Source organism: Sorex araneus, chromosome 1 (assembly GCF_027595985.1).
Source record: "Sorex araneus isolate mSorAra2 chromosome 1, mSorAra2.pri, whole genome shotgun sequence".
Classification (NCBI taxonomy): Eukaryota; Metazoa; Chordata; class Mammalia; order Eulipotyphla; family Soricidae; genus Sorex; species Sorex araneus.
Genome location: NC_073302.1, coordinates 176,336,213 through 176,349,973, shown reverse-complemented (window position 1 = coordinate 176,349,973; position 13,761 = coordinate 176,336,213).

Here is a 13,761-nt window from a genome sequence, read left to right as displayed (position 1 = left end):
ACATATACACAGTGTAATACTTTTCAGCATTAAGAAGAGACGAAGCCATACAATTTGTTGTTCTGTGAATGGAGCTGAAGAGTATCACTGGACTGAAGTTATTCAGAAGGAGAGAACACAGAATGGTCTCTCTCATGTTTGGTCTGTCTCAGTGAAACATAGTGGAGGAATAATAAATGACCAAAGGCACAGAAACTGAAAACTGGTCTTCAGTAGAAAACTTACAGGGTGGTAGGGGCTGGCAGTGGGGAGGAGGATAGGAGTACAGCTCTGGAACAATGGTGGAAGTTGACCATCTAGTGGAGACTGTTGCTGAAATGTTTTTGTATGAAACCTTATCATTAACAATTTTGTAAACCACAATTCCTAAGGTTAAAATTTTTGAAGTATTTAAAAAGTCAAAATAAAACATTACAATATATTTTCACTGAAAAACAAGACAAAGAGATTAAACAAAAGAAGATAAAGCTCCAGAAATTTCTTCTAACAAAAATAATTGTATGACTTATCTGCCAGTGAACTGAAAATAGCTCTCAAGAAGCTACTCCCTATAGTCAGGATAACAAAAGATGACTACAATTTTTAACAGATGAGTAAAGGTACATGTTGGGGTCCTGGTCAGTCGACCCCAGCACACTGGGGTACAATCACTGGAGTCACAGAACTTAGTCCCTTATAGGAGGGGGAGTGGGAAGGGGAGAAGCTTCTGCCTTGACCCTCCATGAACCCACGGACTCCTGCTGCCACCGAGAAAGAACCACACGGGGCAGGGAAAGCTAGTGGTCAATCAGCAATCCATTTATTAGCTCTCACACAGGGGGTTTTATACACACATTTCAGGGGCAATCCACATGTATCACATTTACCTTGTTAGGCTCAATACAGATTGAGTAGCTCCCCACTGCCAGCCCCTACCACCCTGTAAGTTTTCTACTGAAGACTCAATACAGATTGAGTAGCTTACATCTCCCGCTCTCAGGGCCAGGTGTGTTGGCTCAGGCAGATGGTAACTATTACATCCCTCATCCTCAACCAGAATGCCTATGTGTGTGGAGTGCTGAAGCCAGCCCCTGGTCCCCTGTAAACAGGACCGGCTCTTTCTTTCAGGGGCAGGGGATTTGGTCAAAGTCTCAGGCTGGCTACTGAGACCCCAACAGATACGAATTGTAAATGTGTGGGGAAAATGTTTGATTTCACAAATCATCAGAGAAAGTCAAGTCAAAGCGAAGATATCATGACCTTAAAATGCCAGAATGTCTATTATTCAAAAAATAATGAGTCCTTTATTTTATTTATTCACTAGAATGATTGTAGAACCAGTGTACAAAAATAATTCTCAGCAAAAGAATAAGTAGAATATAACATTTAGGAGACGTATCCCCTGCTCATGGATTGGGAAGATTAACACTGTCAAAATAGCAATTCTTCCCAAAGCATTGTACAGATTCAATGTGGTTCCTGTAAGGATACCCATGACAATTTTTTAATTTTTTTATTTAATAATAAATTTATTTATTTTTAATTAATGAATCACCATGAGGGTACAGTTACGAATTTATACACATTTGTGCTTATGCTTCCCCCATACAAAGTTCGGGAACCCATCCCTTCACCAGTGCCCATACTCCACCACCAGTAAACCCAGCATCCCTCCCATCCTCCCCAATCCCATCTCCCCCCACCCCACCCTGTCACTGTGGCAGGGCATTCCCTTCTGTTCTCTCCCTCTAATTAGCTGTTGTGGTTTGCAATAAAGGTGTTGAGTGGCCACTGTGCTCAGTCTCTAGCCCTCATTCAGCCCGCAACTCCCTTCTCCCACATGGCCTTCGACTACATTATAGTTGGTTATCCCTTCTCTGAGTTGCCCTTTCCCCAGAATGTGAGGCCAGCCTCCTAGCCATGGAGTCAACCTCCTGGTAGTTGTTTCTACAATTCTTGGGTGTTAGTCTCCCACTCTGTTATTTTATATGCCATAGATGAGTGCAATCTTTCTATGTCTGTCTCTCTCTTTCTAACTCATTTCACTTAGCATGAAACTTTTCATGCCGATCCACTTAAATAAAATATTTGTGACCTCCTTTTTTCTAACAGCTGCATAGTATTCCATTGTATAGATGTACCAAAGTTTCCTCAACCAGTCATCCGTTCTAGGGCATGCGGGTTTTTTCCAGATTCTGGCTATTGTAAACAGTGCTGCGATGAACATACATGTGCAGATGCCATTTCGATTATACTTTTTTGCCTCTCTGGGATATATTCCCAGCAGTGGTATTGCTGGGTCAAATGGGAGCTCAATTTCTAATTTTTTGAGAATCGTCCATATTGTTTTCCAGAAGGGCTGAACCAGTCGGCATTCCCACCAGCAGTGTAGAAGGGTCCCTTTCTCCCCACATCCTCTCCAACAGCGGTTGCTTTTGTTCTTTTGGATGTGCACTAGTCTCTGTGGTGTGAGGTGGTATCTTGTGGTTGTTTTGATCTGCATCTCTCTGATGATTAGTGATGTAGAGCACTTTTTCATGTGCCTTTTGGCCATTCGTATTTCTTTCTTGGTAAAGTTTCTGTTCATTTCTTCGCCCCATTTTTTGATGGGGTTGGATGTTTTCTTCTTGTAGAGTTCAACCAGTGCTTTATATACCATTGATATCAACCCCTTATCTGATTACCCATGACATTTTTTAATGAAATAGAGAAAACACTCCTGAAATTCATATGGAACAAGAAACTCCCACAAATAGCTAAGCAATCCTTGGGAAAAAGAAGATGGGTAGCATCACTTTGCCAAAGTTCAAAGTGCACTACAAAGTGGTACTAATAAAAACAGCATGGTATTGAAATAGAAATAGACTCGCAGACCCATAAAATAAAGTTAAATAACCTGACATAGACCCTCAAATATATGATAAAAAATCTTTGATAAAGGACCATGAAAGATGAAGTGGAACAAGGAAAATCTCTTCAACAAGTGGTGCTGAGTCAGATATCTGTCTAATGCAAGGCATAAAAGTCAGATCCAAATGGATTAAAGGAGCTGGAGTGATAGCACAGTGGGTAGGGCATTGCCTTGCACTCAGCCAACCCTGGTTCGATTCCAAGCATCCCATATGGTCCCCGAAGCACTTCCAGGAGTAATTTCTGAGTTATAGCCAGGGGTAACCCCTGAGCATTGCTAGGTGTGACCTAAAAAGCTAAAAAGGATTATTCAGTATCATACCTGAATTCATAAGGTACATGGAGGAAAATGTAGGCAGAACCCACCATGACACTGAACCTAAAGGCATCTTTAAGGATGAAACACCACTGACCAACAAGTGGAAACAAACATAAACAAATGGGACTACATTAAACTAAAAAGCTTCTGAATCTCAAAAGGAACAGTGGCCAAAATACAAAGAGAACACACAGAATGGGAAAAGGTATTCGCCCAATACCCATCAGAAAAAAAGGTTAATATCCAGGGTATACAAGCCAGGTAGAACATTACAAGAAGAAATCTCCAGCCTTATCAAAAATTGGGGATAGGAAATGAACAGAAATTTCCACAAAAACAAAATACAATGGCTAAAAGGCACATAAAATTGCTCTACATCATTAATCATCAGGGAGATGCAAATCAAAACAACAATGAGATATCATCTTTTATAACAGAGACTGGAATACATCAAAATGAACAAGAACAACAAGAGCTGATGGGGATGCAGGGAGAAAGGGAATCTCATTGATTGTTAGTGGGAATGCCAACTGGTCCAGCCATTTTGGAAAACAACATAAGCATTCCTCAATAAAACTAGAAAGTGAGCTTCCATATGACCCAACAATATCACTTATTATAATATATTTGAAGGGTGCAAAAAAGCACAGTAGAAATGACATCTGCACCTATATGTTCATTGCAGCACTGTTCACAATAGCCAGAATCTGGAAACAACCCAAGTGCCTGAGAACAGATGACTGGTTAAAGAAACTTTAGTACATCTACACAATGGAATACTATGCGACTGTGAGAAAAGATGAAGTCATAAAATTTGCCTACAAGTAGACATGGAGAATACCATGCCAAGTGAAATAAGTCAGATAGAGAGGGACAAACATAGAATGACAACACTCATTTGTGGAATATAAAATAACTTGTATGAGACTAAACACCCACAGACAGTAGAGACAGGGGCTAGGAGGATTGCCCCACAATTGGAAGCCTGCCTCATGAACTGGGAGAGAAGTCATCTGGGATAGAAAAGGGATCACTAAGTCAATGATATTGGAAGGATCACTCGGGATGGGAGAAGTGTGCTGAAAGTAGGTAAAGGACCAAACATGATGTCCTCTCAGTATCTGTATTGAAAATCATAATGTCCAAAAGTAGAGGAAGTAAAAAGGAAAGTGCCGACAAAAAGGCAATGTGTGGATGGGTTGGGGTTGGCAGGAGGGATGCTGAAGACATTGATGGTACAAAATGTACACCAGTGAAGGAATGAGTGTTCAATCATTGTGTGACTGAAACTCCTCATGAAACCTTTGTACCTGTATCTCACGGTGATTCAATACAAAATAAATAAATAAGAATATGACATTTGCTTTTTTCATTTTTTCATTCATAGAAAACATTGAATAGAAAAATAATGAAACCCACACAAGGACTTAATACCACATTATAATATCAATATATATTATTAAAACTTCAGTGTTAACAATAACACAATCTTACCAGAAACTTAAGAATTATAATGTATGTAAAATTTGTTTTCCTTTCATTATACAAAGTTATCAAAAGAATTTGGCAGCAATCAAAGAAATGAGAGATGATGCCAGTGCAGAGGTTTTAAAAGAGAACCATGTAATTATACTCAAATGTTTGAAGGACTAGAATGTGGAAAATAAAATAGACATTTTTATTGCCTTCAGAAGCTTAAACTTAACCCAAAGTTATGAAGCATTGGAAAGATAAATTTCACTTTAGAACAAAAAAGTTCTGAGTTTAGTTCTAGTGACAAAGTACATGCCTTCCTGCAAGAGACCTTGGCTTAGTCCCTGAAACTAAAATTTAAAAAAATAAAAAAATTCTCAGTGTTCAAATATAAGCTGATCTGACTTGGGAGGAGAGGGTCACATCCATGTTGGCTCATAAGCAGGAAATGACAGCTCACCATACATGAATGGTTCAGAAGAGAATTTACTACTCAGAAAGAATCACAGAGTTAGGATGAATGCCATTCCAGTACTACACTAATGTCTTATCATTTTATAAATATTAACTTTTTAATAAAAATATCATTGTTATATATAAATTTGAATATCTAAAACAATTTATAAGTTAAAAATAATTTACTTACTGTTATCTGACATTTTTGATGAGAAATAATCCAAAAGACCTAAAATACTTGTATTCCTTAACTCTGGCTCTTCTGATTTCTCCAGGACTAAAATCTTTTGAGATGATCTTTTACATTCACAGAAACCAATAAGAGCAGTTTTTTGCATATTAGAAGTAGTTGCATATAAGCAAATTTCTGCAAGAATTGTTGTATATATATAGACTAGATTCCATATCCAAGAAGAGTCACCTGTCATGCTACTTCCTTCCTATAAATAAAATGATAAAATAGTTATTAGTCACTCAAGGTATGTTCTCTCATATGTAAGGACTCTAAAGCATGCTTGTATGAAGAAATATCTTTGAATTTTGTAGAGTTGTTAAAAGACCATAAACATCTTATTAAAATGCACCAATCTTGACTTTTCCAGCCCCAGGAATCACTTGTGACAGAAGCAGCTGCGGACCCTTGGAAAATTTCTAGGAGGCAATTGTGTGGGATTCACACCTCCAGGTCTCTACTAAACCCCACAAACAGGGTTTGGAAAGGCCCTGGGCGTGGCTTTTCCAGTGGGCGGCTGAGTATACTTCCCCAGTGTAACCTAAAAGATCCATCTCCAAAGTAGCTCCACAGTTACACAGGAACACCAAAAGAGGGGCTGGAGCGATAGCACAGCAGGTAGGGATTTGTCTTGCACGCGGCCGACCCGGGTTCGATTCCCAACACCCCATATGGTCCCCCGAGCACCACCAGGAGTAATTACTGAGTGCACTAGCCACGAGTAACCCCTGTGCATCACCAGGTGTGACCCAAAAAACAAAAGAAAAGAAAAGAAAAGAAAAGAAAAGAAAGGGAATATCCTAGAAAGAGGAAAAAGAAATCACCACCCCCAGATTGCCACAGGCAGAGAGCCCCACCAGGAGTAGGGAGGAAGAGAGGAGCCCTGAACATGGAACAACCACATACAAACGTCTCTCTAAAAAAGAATTCAGAGACAAAATGTTGAGGATGTTCAATTAGCTCAAAGAAACAATAGAAAGGACATCGAGAAACATATAGGAAGATAGGAGAGCAACAGTGGAATGGACAGTCAACATAATACAGGAGGAAACAAGAGCAGAAATAGAAAACTACAAATAGAAATGATGAGTAAAAAACTTGGTAGATAAAATGAATAACTCACTGGGTGCCCTCAACAGTTGAATGACAACAGCAGAAGACAGAGCCAGTGAGCTTCAAGATGCACTACAGAAAGCATACAGGCAACAAGAGAAAATAGAGATTTCAAAATAGCTCAAAGTCAGGTAAGAGACACATGGGATGAATTCAAGAGGAACAGCATAAGCATCATCATCATTCCAGAGGGACAGGGAGGAAACCCCAATGAAGTAGTTACAGTTAAAGAAATCATAGCTGAAAAGTTCCCAGAGCTGGAAAATGCAGGCATCCAGATCCAAGAAGTCCAAAGGGTACCAGCTAAAAGAAACCCCAATAAAAAGACCCCAAGATATATCCAAATCAGAACATTGAATGTCATAGAGAGATATACAATACTGCAAGCAGCAAGATCAAAGAAGGAAATTACATACAAAGGATCATCCCTTAGATTTACAGCAGACCTATTGTACGAAACTATCCATGCCCAAGGTCAATGGTGGGGGGGTGTAGTAACTGTCACTGTCATCCCATTGCTCATCAATTTGTTCGAGCAGGCACCAGTAACGTCTCTCATTGTGAGACTTATTGTTACTGTTTTTGGCATATCCAATATGCCATGGGGAGCTTGCCAGGCTCTGCCATGAGGGTGCGATACTCTCGGTAGCTTGTCGGGCTCTCCAAGAGGGGCAGAGGAATAGAACACAGATCAGCTGCGTGAAAGGTGAATGCCCTACCGCTGTGCTAGTTAAAAACTTAATAAAATGAACACCTCACAAAGAATACTTTACCTGGCTAGACTCTCATTTAGATTTTAACAAATCATACACAATTTAATGGATAAGGAGCTGCTCAGGAACTTTATAAAATCAAAATCAAGCTTAAAAGAAGAACTGGAGGGGCTACTATAAGACAAGACATAGCCCCACAAACAAAATAAATTTCTATAGAAAGATGACTCAAAATCCCATGACAATAATCTCTCAATGTCAATAAGTTAAATGCACTAAATAAGAGACACAAAGGGGAAAAATGGATTTAAAAACTGAATTCAACATTCTGTTGCCTACAAGAAACACAATTGAATAGAAAGAACAAACACAGATTAGAAAACAATTTTCAAGCAAACAACTCTTGCAAAAAAGGCTGGGGTGGCCATACTAATATCTGATGGCATAGATTTCAGGCTACAAAGGGTTTGAAGGGACAGTCAAGATCATTTCTTATATAATCAAGGGATATTTACACCAGGAAGAAATTATACTTCTAAATATATATTTACCTGATGAGGGGCCAGCAAAATACTTAAAATAACTGCTAATAAACTTCAAGGAGAATATTGACAGCAACTCAATAGTAGTTGGAGATTTCAACATTGCTTTTTCACCTCTTGATAGATCAATGAGACTAAAACTCAGCAAGGAAATGCTGGCTTTAAAGGAAGAAATGGGGAAGAATCAGGGCCATTCTGGCAGGCACCACAAGCCGGAGAGTGCTCCAGACCCCAAACCAGGCCAACAACACCGAGGTGCCAGGCGGAGAAGGTACAGCCAGCACGCCTTCTCCAGATGGAGCCCCAGTGACACTGAGCTTCTACTAACATGGCTCCGGTATGTGGGACTGGGACATCCAGCTTACGCAGCTGCACAACTTTTCCTAATATACAAAAAATATGCTCAGGAATGGTTCCACCACCCCTGAGCGTGCATTATACCAGAGGCACAGAAACCAATCTCAGAATGCAGCGGCTGCTGGCAGATATACTCCTGGACTCTGAACTAAGCTACGGCCCTGTGCAGCCCTGAGAGAGGAAGGGTTTCTGTCCCTTGGCCGTTTCCCCCCTGGACAGCATGGCTACCGCCACCGTTCAGAACCAATTTGACAGAGAGGTAGGAGTTTGCAGTGATGGGACGGGATGCATGGGTAATCCTGCAATGGGGAGGCAGAACTGGCCCTGCCTCCTGCCCAAGTGAGACCCTGAACCGTCGCCCATGAACAACTCCTCCACTCCTGAACAACCATGATCCCAGCGCCACAGAAACCAATCTTGAAATGCAGCAGCTGCGGGCAGAAATACCTCTGGACTTAATACCAGAATTCCAAAACTGGGCAGCCGCTTTCACAACCATGCAACATCATATGCTCTTTGTTACCAACAATAGAAAACATACAATCTAATGATGACATTCTGACAGGTCTGACTGTTGGAGGAAAAACTCCAAATAATGATAGTGAGTTTCCTGTCGAAAATTGAATGTAATCAAAGTAAGGAAAGATTAAAGTGAAAATCATCTGCCACATAGGCAGAGTGGGAGGGGGGTATGCTGGAACATGTGCACTGGTGAAGGGATGGGTGTTTGAGCATAGTATGACTGAGACTCGATCCTAAAAGCTCTGTAACTGTTCTCACAGTGACTCAATTAAAAAATAAATTTAAAAAATAAATAAAAATAATAAAGGAAGAAATGGAAGATAAAGGACTAGTAGATATATACAGACTTTTAATCCCCCAAAATATCCGAATACATGTTCTTCTTCAGTGCACATGGGACATTCTTGAATATAGACCACATGCTATGCCACAAAACATACCTCTATAAAATAACTTAGATGGAAATGGTATCAACTACATATCCAGACGATAATGCACTTAAAATTGAAGTTAATAGCACACAGAAGCAGAGAACCAAAGAAAACACCAGGAAATTAAACGTCTCACTGCTGAACAATTAGTGGGTTAAAGAGGAAATTAAAGAAGAAATCAAAAGACTCCTGGAAGCAAGCAAAAATGAGGACACTAGCTACAGAACCTGTGGGACACAGCAAAAGCAGTATTAAGAGGAATGTTTAGAACCCTGAAAATGTTTATCAGGCAGGAAAAAAGGCACACATAAACAACTTAACTTCACAGCTTAAGATCTTAGAAAATGACTAAAAAAGGAACTCAAACCAAGACAGAGGAAAGAATAGTAAAACTCAGAAAATAAATCAATGAGATAGAATTAAAAAAATACAAAGATCAATGAAATCAAGAGTTGGTTCTTTGAAAAAGTAAATAAGATTGAAAATGCACTAGTAAGGCTCTCAAAGAAAGAGAGAGAAATGACCCTAAAAAACTGAATCAGAAATGAAGGGGGGAACATCACCACAGAAATCACAGAAATTCAACAGATTATCAGAAATGTCTTTGAAAATCTCTATGGCATGAAACAAGAAAACTTTGAATAAATAAATTTCTGGAATGCTATAACCTCCCAAGACTGAAGGTAGAAGAATTGGAATACCTGAACAGACCTACAACCATTGAGGAAACTGGAATGGTAATAAAAAGTCTTCCCAAAGCCCAGGCCCATATGAATTCACTAGTGAGTTTTTTCAAACATTTAAAGAGGATGTACTTCCAATTCTCTTCAAGCTTTTACAGGAAATTGGAGAAATAGAAACACTCCCAGTTTCTATGAAGCACATGTCACCCTGATGCCCAAAGCAGAGAGGGACACAACAGAAAAGGAAAATTACAGATTGATATCTCTGATGACCACAGATGCAAAGATCTTCAACAAAGTACTAGCAAATAGAATCCAATGACAAATCCAAAAGATCATACACCATGACCAAGTGGGGTTCATGCTGGGGATGCAGGATGGTTTAACATTCTCAGGTCAATCAACATAGTGCACCATATCAATAAAAGAAAGTATAAAAACCATATGGTTGTACCTTTAGATACATAAAAAGCATTTGACCAGGTGCTAAAGCACCCGTTCATGATAAAAACTCTCAACAAAATGAGAATTGAAGAAACTTTCCTCATTATATTCAAAGTCATCTACCACAAGACCATGGCAAGCATTATTCTCAATGGGGAAAAATTAAAAGCCTTCTCCCTAAGATCAGGGACAAGACAAGGATGCACACTCTCACCACTTCTATTCAATATAGTGCTGGAAGTAGTTGCCATAGCAGTTAGGGAATAAAAAGATATTAAGGGCATCCAAATAGGAAAGGAAGAAGTCAAGCTCTCACTATTTGCAGATGGCATAATACTATATTTAGACAATCCTAAAGACTAAACAAAAAAAGCTGCTAGAAACAATAGATTTGTATAGCCGAGTGACAGGTTATAGAATCTATACCCAGAAGTCCATGAGTTTTCTATACACAAACAATGAAAAAGAAGAGAGAGATTAGGAAAAAGTACCATTCACAATCATGCCTCAGAAAATAAAGTACCTCGTTATCAGTGTAACTAAAAAGGTGAAGGACCTGTACCAAAATAAATGGCATTATATAGATTCAATTCAATGCAGTCTCTATAAGAATGTCCATGGTATTTTTCAAAGAACTAGATAAAAGACCCATGAAATTCATATAAAACAACAAACTCCCATGAATAGCTAAAGCAATACTTGGGAAAAAGAAGACAGGTGGCATCACCTTCCCCAACTTCAAACTGTACTGCAAAGCAGTAGTAATTAAAACAGCATGACATTAAAATAAAGACAGACCCACAGATCAATGGGAAAGAGTTAAGTATCCTGACACTGACCCTCAAATTTATGGTGACCTAGAGTGAATTGGAGCAATAAAACCCTCTTCAACAAGTGGTGCTGGGGAAACTGGACAGCTACATGCTAAAAAGTGAACTCAGATCTCTTTCTAATACCAGGCACAAAAGTCCGATCAAAATGGATTAAAGATCTCGATATGAGACTTGAATCCATAAGGATCATGTAGGAAAATGTGGGCAGGAAAAAGCGAGAGGCACCTTCAAAGATGAAACATCACTGATGAAGCAAGTTAAAGTGAAGATAATCAAATGGGACTATATTAAACTAAGAAGCTTCTGAACCTCAAAAGAATCAGTGACAAAGATAAAAAGACAGCACACAGATTGGGAAAAATATTTATCAATATCCATCTGATAAGGGGTTAATATCCAAGAGATATAAGCACTGGTAGATCTTTACAAGAAAACAATCCACCCCCAACAAAAAATCGGGAGAAGAAATGAACAGAAACTTCCTCAAAGAAGAAATACAAATGGCCATAAGGCACTTAAAAAATTATCTACATCACTAATCATCAGTGAGATGAAAATCAGAACAATGAGATACTATCTTAGACCACAGAGACTGTCACACATCAAAAAGAACAAGAGCAACCAGTGCTTGCGTGAAAGTGAGGAGAAAGGGACTCTCCTTCATTGTTGGTGGGAATGACAAATAGCCCAGCCTTTATGTAGAACAGCCCTTATGTTGATCTTTTATATGGCTGAGCAATACCACTTCTGGGAATATACCCTGGGGCCCCCAAAACACACCGCTCTATCCAGTGTGGTCAGTTTTCATTTCTCAGTAGAGTTTTCTCATTTCCCCTCTCATACAATATTGGGCTTTATCTCCATCAGGTATAGTTAAAAGTCCTTGCCTGACAAGTTACATATGGAGCTTTTTGTTTTTGTCAGAGCCTTCGGGATAATTCTCTGGAATTCATGAGATTGGTGTGCTTTTACATGTCAATATTGCAATTGTGGTGCTCTGACAACTATGAGGTTCTGCTTCTTTAGGCCCCAGTGCCTCACCAGCGCCCTTTTGCTTCAGTTCTTGATTTCAGAGTTTTGATTTTCCAGAGTCCAGAAAACCTTGGATCAGATTTTGTCCTGAGCAAAGACATGGGTGGGAACAGGTGAGGGTATTAATTTTTTCACTGTTTGGCAGTGTATAGTGTCAGAAGCCTCTGCCTGAGGTGCCTCCCAGACTGTCTGAGAAAGTGTCTGTCTTTTCTAATTCTTTTCTGGCTGTCAAACGAGGCCCTATGCTGTTAGAGATCTGAAAGCCCATGGGGGTTACTGTGACGCCCGTTTCACTGCTCTTCCTTACAGGACACTGAGGGTTTCTGACACCAGCCTCTGCTTGTGGGGCTGAGGCCTCAGTTTCTTTGCCCTCCACCACAGCAGTGGCTGTGCTATTGTTCACCCACTTAACTCCTTCTGTCCCACACAGAGGTTCTCTGAGACACTCCAGAGACTTTTGTACTTCCTTTCACTGCCATGTTTCTCTCAAACAAATTGTTAACTCTGTTTCATTTTCAATTGTTAACTCTATTTCATTTCCCAGGCAGTTCTTGAGGCTCATTTCTCTGCTCTATTGGTCCTGCCTCCTTTCTATATTTAACATTTTTCTATACTTAACATTTTTAAATAAAACTATCCATACATGGTTACTAACATCAAGTTTATCAATAAAATTTAGTTATTGCAATACATATACCGAAAGGTTCTCAGGTATATCCATTTACCTAACGGGGAGGCAGACAAACAGGCAGACAAAAAAACAAACATTTAAAAAGAAATTTAGTTTTTTATGTATTTTATGTGTCTATGTATATATAAAATTTGTTTCAATTAATCTGTTCATCAATACCAGGATATAATTAAATGTGTACTTACTTTTATGCTAAATTAAAGTTACTATTCATATTTATACTCATAATAATACATACTAGAGAGCCAGTGTAAATACTGTTTTAAAAATTGTTTCTGGGCTGTGCAACATGACAGTGAATAAATGCCTGTGTAACATGGGTTTGGCCCTTGGCACCACATATGGTCCCCTGGGCACGACCAAGAGTGATCCTTGAGTGTAACACTAGTTGTAAGTTCTGAGTACAGCCAAGTCTGCTGGAAGAAAAGACCCTCTTAATGCACTCCCCAGTGTTTTTGCTTTTGTTGAGGTATTTTAATAAGCTAAATTAGCAATATAGTTACCTGATTCTGAATAGAGTTAATGCTGGAAAGAAAATCTTTCATTAAGTCCAGGAAAGCTTTCAAGCAGGCCATGTTTAATTTTGCAGCCTCCCCAAGGACTATCAATGCCAATACTGAGTCCAACCTAGAAATGTTGAGATAGAACAATAAAGGTGTTAATTTGAAATTACAATAAGCAATTTTAATTAAAAAAATCAGTAAGACAAAGGAAATAGGTATCATGGATTATATGATACTTTTACTTTCAGTAAAGTACAGTAAATCTTCACGTAAAGTCCTAAATAATTCTTATAAACTGACTTTTAAGGAAATCAACACATAATCAGCCCTCTTGTGATTTAACATTGACTGGAATCTCTTTTTGGTCAGTGTTATAATGAAACAAAATTACTATTGAACAAAGTACTATCCCAGAGGGATAGTAAAAGTCAAGAAGCTTTCCTCACATCGCACATACCAAGGTTCAAATTCTTGCACACATGTGGTCCCCAAAGCACCTCAAAGAGTTTTCCTTGAGCACAGAACGAA